We start from the raw sequence: 5,964 nt of genomic DNA, 5'->3' as shown, positions 1-5,964 counted from the left end.
CCGAGAGTGCTCCCCAGCTAAAGCAATGATGCTTACCACCAGGCCAGAGGTCTCAGAGGAGGACAAAGGGGAAGCACCCATCATTCTAGAGACCCTAAGGAGCCAGACACAGCTCAGCAGATTCCAGCTGTTGGATGAGACATTGATAAACAACAGGGCACCCGCCTACTCGAACGATGTGGAAATAAATAACCCCTCTAAGGATGAGTTCCTGCTAAAGGATGAGGTGCCCCCCAAGATCACCCGAGGTTCTCACGATCCTGTTAAGGTCTCGTGCCGGCAAGTATGTGCTCCCTGTAATCTCTGCTTGTCGGTGCTACGAATGGCCCATGAGGGACTGGGAGGACAAGTTGGGGTAATATTTACTACACAGCTGATCCCGCATCGGTTCTGGCTGGGCTTGCACGAGATTGTTAAGGCTTCCTTAGCATCCTGCCATCCTTGACAAGTCTCCGGTAACTCTAAGAAAATAGTGCCGAGGGCATCGCTCCAACTCACCCCATCCATAAGTGTCACAGAACTGACACAATTCTTCTATTGGTTTGCTTTCCTAGCCACATTTCAGAGGGACAAGGTTTTCCACTTCATGGCAGAGGAGTCACGACCTCTGACCATACTCTTAATTCATTATTGGATTCACCAGATGCAAGCAGGAATTCCCAACTGTGGGGTTTACTTAAATGGCAACGTAAATTTCTTCCAGACATGGGAAAAACTCCAAACTCAAGATAATGAGCTCTCAGGCATGGGCTTATCTCTTGAGCATCTTGGATCCTATCATGCTGACCATGTCTTCCCACTGACAGTCCTAACAGCAAATAACCCTCTAACCTACTTGATTAAGCTACGCAATAAGAATAAAGGGCTCATGAGGTGGGGAATAGACCTCCAGAACTACAACTGGAAGGTCAAGTGCCTAAAGAGCTTAAATGAGAGAGATGTGCTCTCCTGGCATTAGTGAGCAATGCACAGTGCCATGTCCATAACGTAGCCATAGTCAGTAGGTTAATCTACGGTGTATGAAAAATTTTTAATTGGCCTTGGTGTCTCCCCAGGTACATAAACTTGAGGTACCATCTTGTCATTAATAGTTGCATTTAATGTATTTGTATGTATTTATTTTATTCTTTTTCATATGATTTGTCCATTTGCTTCCATTTTCATGTCCCGCTGCACTAGGTCACTTAATTTTAACTATTATTGCATTTTTTTTTTTATTTCTCAGTTGTTGTCTCACAGCCATCATGCTTACTTCTATGTGGCAGTTAAAGTTAATATATTATCAAAATAAAGTAAAATTATGACCCTAGTTGCAGCATAGATATTAATTCATTATCGTGGTGAGACTCCCTGAGGGAGAAGTCATTAAGGCTTGTGGCTTCAGACCTTGCTTGCAGAGTTCTTGATCTGTTTTAGGACAAAATCTCTGCTAAAACGGGGGCCTGTTATTCATGGCGGTCATTACGCCACTTTTTCCAAACACAAGACCCCGAGAGGAAGGACCACTCGACGCCACAAGCTTTAGGACCCTATCCAGAGTCTCACAACCCCCTCCCCAACCATCCTATACCAGTCTACTACCCTGAGATCTCATTTCCAAACATCTTTACGAGGTTAAGTCGACCCAGGAACAGCTGTTTTCCTTCTTCCCTAACCAACATCAGTAGGAGGAACATCACCTCTCTTCGCTCTCAAGATTAAAGAGAGGCAGGACATGTGACACGTTCTCCACAAGGGAGAAAACAGAGCCCTTTTTATCAAGGTAAGGTGTCTGTATTTTGAGATCCTCATCATCCTTACCCAGCCTCCCATCCCTTCTTTATCACATTCCATGTTTTTCTTTTATCCTTTAACGAAAGATCCTATCCACTGAACCCTTTTTATCCTATTCCTTATATCCCAACCACGTGTGCCATTTGCTCCTAACCTTAATTAATTCACCTTGTGACAGTGTTGATTCCCACGTGTAGTGTTTAAATCCCTAAGCTTGGCACTTTCATTTTATTTGCTTAAAAGTTTTAACCACACGACTTCATCGTGTTCCCAGCCTGTAGAAGTAAGTGTTTGGTTAATAATTCAATTTATTTCCCTCTCCAGGGAATGTGATTGCTGTGCTGAATCATCATCCACGGTCCATCCAACTCCACGCGAAGCACCTCGTGGCTTAAATTATAATATATTTATCTGTTGTGCTCCCCTATTTTATCAATTTTTATTTAAATATTGTAAATATATCTATTTTGTCGGTATTCCTTGTCTTATTGCCGACTGGCGACCGTTTCCATTATTCTTTTTTTGTTACTGCCCAGAGTTCCTTAAGCAAGGCCGGACTCACAAGCATACGGGCGCGTAACAATATATATACATATATACATGTATATATATCTATATATACATATATATATATATATATATATATATATATATGTGTGTGCGTATGTATGAATATACAACTATAATGTGTGTGTGTATATATATATATATATATATATATATATATATATATATATATATATATATATATATATATATATATATATATATATATATATATATATATATATATATATATATATATATATGTGTGTGTGTGTGTGTGTATGTGTGTGCGTGTGTGTATGTATGTGTATATATATATATATATATATATATTGTAAACAGACACGAATCGCGTCCGCTACTTCCATTATTGAACTAGCCAATTATAAAATTTGGGGTCGTTTAGTTGCCGAACTAGGTACTGGACGAATTCTTTAACAAGTGAAAATCTGGGTAAAGAATTATTGTTTTACACTTGATCTTGAAGACTGGAGCTGAGCGGTTCTCTTTTTGAGATCGCCATTAATAATTTAGAATAAGACTGCGCCCTCCAACTAAATAACTTGGAGTAAGTAACTGTATAAATTAATTCATTCCATTTGTAATTTACTGGTCAATTCAAATTCAAATTTGTTATTTCTGTTTTGATTGGTTTTGTTGTAATATACTTATTATTGTTTTTTGTAAGTCGTAATATAAGTGTAATTTAATATTAATTTCGGTCTGTTGACACTTTCTTTGTAAAAGTGGGATAAAAATGTTATTGTAATTATTTCATTTGCAGAATGAAATGTCTGTAACGACTTCAACGTCGTGACGTTACATGCCTCGTTCGTATGGTTGGTTGAGGTGTCAATGGTCTTATTCTGATTGGGCAGGTGCAAGCCCCTGCAGTTGCGCTACATTTCATTTCCAAGTGCTCTGCGGAATCGAGGAAACTTTAAAGTAAGTTCGCTCCAATTTGTGCCTTGTGGTATGTAAATTGTCCTCAAGGTCAACTCGTTCATAAATTACTTAATTGTCAACAACAGCAAACAAAAGTGTCAACGAGTTTAGTTCGCGAAAGCTGATTGTTTGAATGCCTAAGTAGTTGGTGCCGTCAATGACTCGTCGTCTAGAAAAGTGGCTATTATCAGTTATCGACCCAAAGTTGGTGTTTTGAAGTAATACTTCTTGTGTTCCATTTCTCATAATTGGGTCTTTGAATTCATCGTTTGAGTTTTGTACTGCTGTTTACTGTTCAATCTCGTAAACATGCCTTCCAGGAAAGTGAAATCTTTGACTCAGAAGAAATTTGACATTGCCTTTGAGACCTGGAATATTGAAAGTTTGGACGCCGAGACCATCTTAGCAGATGCAGAGAACGCCACTGTTGATGATCTAAGGTTATCATTGAACTCTCTTCGTGAATCATATAGTGATTTGAAAAGTGTGTCCGTAGGCAATCTGACTTGTGACAATACTTTGAAAACATTGCGTGATGCGAGTGTTACCTTCCACAAGCTGAGGACGCAGATAAATGAACAAATGGAAAAGCTATCGGTGAAAGAGGACATTCCTAAGCATGCTAATGAGGTCAGCAAACCTAATTCGTCATTTGTTCAATTGAAGAAACTTTCTTGTCCAACGTGGGATGGTGAAGTTCGATCATATAAAAGATTCAAGAAAAATTTCGAGCTATTAGTTCAGAGCCAGATGTCTGGGGAGATGGCACTTTTGAGACTGAGAGAAGCATTGCGAGAAAATTCGAGAGAAGGCCTCATTGTTCAGTCGAAATCGAGCTTGGATGAAGCATGGTCAGCATTAGATTGCATTTATGGAAGAGGAAACACCATCCGTGACGCAGTCCTCAAGGACGTCCATGACATTAGGCCTGTCAGAAGTGAGTCTGATGCAGATGGTCTTCGTCGGTTGGTAACGGAACTTACTGTCGCTAAAGAGGACCTGAGATCAGTAAACCGAACGTCTGCATTAGGTGAGTCGGCATTTTCTATCGTAATGGAAAAAATTCCAGTAGAACTGCGCAGGAGAATCGACAGAAAAATTCTGGCAGATGACCTTGATGCTGAAGCCTCCTTCGATCTACTCTTAGAAATGGCCGACACGGCAGCCTCAATCGAAGAAACAGCTAAATTGCGAGCAGAAGCTCATTCTAGCTACATTTTCAGAGAAGAGCCGACGATGGTCGTTAAGAATTATCAGGTTAGCAGTAAGGACAGAAACACTGATAACAGCGGTTCGAAAGGTGCCAAGCCTGGCAAGAATCGAACGCCCAAAAAGGGTAACGGTTGGAAGGAATCGAAACCAGGGAAGCCAAAAAATTCCCCATCTTCCGTTCAATCGTGTATTTTTCATTCTATGGCTGATCACCAAACGTCTGAATGCAGAGTGTTCCTAGGTCTTTCGTCCATAAAAAAGAAAGAAACCTTGAAGGAACATAACCGGTGTGAAAAGTGCTTTGGTTCTCACCCTTCAGATCAGTGCAGAAATAAGCATGTTTGTCAGGAGGTTAATTGCAAGACGCCAGACAATCATCATACTCTATTGCATGCTGCTTGCCTAGCTGCGTCAAGCATGGTTTATGGTCCTGTTGATTGTGAGAAACTCCGTCATCATCTAGGCCAGAACACAATGAGACCGAGTCATACAGCCTTCATGAAAAGGAAAGGCAATCTTTTTAGAGTTTCAGTTCTTTATGATTTGGGAGCTACTATCTCACAGATTCTGAACTCGGTGGCAAGGGAAGCTTGTATCAAACCAGTATCTAGAATCAAGAACTTGATGATGAGGACTGCTGGGGAGAGCCAGCCACAAGATTGGGGACCGGCTGATCTGTACAGCATCCCACTCTATGATGCAGAAGGTAACTTCGTGACTGCAGTTGATTGCATTGGTGTCGATTACATCGGTGAACTTGATGGAGGCAGTTATCATGCAGCTGCTGACATGTTCAAAGATGATGTCGATCCATCAGAACTTTTAGAGCCTGTTCACGGTGACATCGAGTTGCTCATCGGAGACAATTATGCCAGCATATTTCCGCGAACGGTGAAGACAAGAGAAAACCTTGTTTTAGCTGAGACTAACTTCGGGTTCATTCTACATGGTTCTCACGAGACATTTTTTGCCGCCAATTCTCATGAACCAAGTGTGATGCTGTCAGAGCTTCTCAACAGAAAGATTTCTGCTGTTCTTCTGCAGTCAACGTCATCAGTTGCAGTAAGTCATGCTGAACGGCCGAAAGGAGAAGTTTCCACAGATAAAGCCCGGAGCAATGGCTCCGTGCAGCAGGTTGCAGAAAGTGGTGGACATTCGGTTCTTTCAATAAAGACTAGTGCTGAGACTGTGTTTGATCGTATGTGTGAAGTAGAGGATGGTCCGGTTTGTCATCGGTGCGACGCGGTTGGCATAAACTCAGAAGAGGAGCGAAGAGTACAGACATACAAGAGTTGTCTCACATACGACCCTGAACAGAAGATATTCGTTTGCAGGTTACCATGGAGGGAAAGCTTCCGTACCTTGTCGGACAATCAACCTATTGCCCTCAAACGCCTAAATTCGTTAACACGTACCATGTCCAGAAACGAAGCTTTAAAGAACTGGTATGTAGACGAATTTGAAAAGTTGATCAACGACGGCTACATG

The sequence above is a fragment of the Palaemon carinicauda genome, chromosome 5 (assembly GCF_036898095.1).
Source record: "Palaemon carinicauda isolate YSFRI2023 chromosome 5, ASM3689809v2, whole genome shotgun sequence".
NCBI classification, from domain to species: domain Eukaryota; kingdom Metazoa; phylum Arthropoda; class Malacostraca; order Decapoda; family Palaemonidae; genus Palaemon; species Palaemon carinicauda.
Note: the sequence above shows the minus strand (reverse complement) of the source record.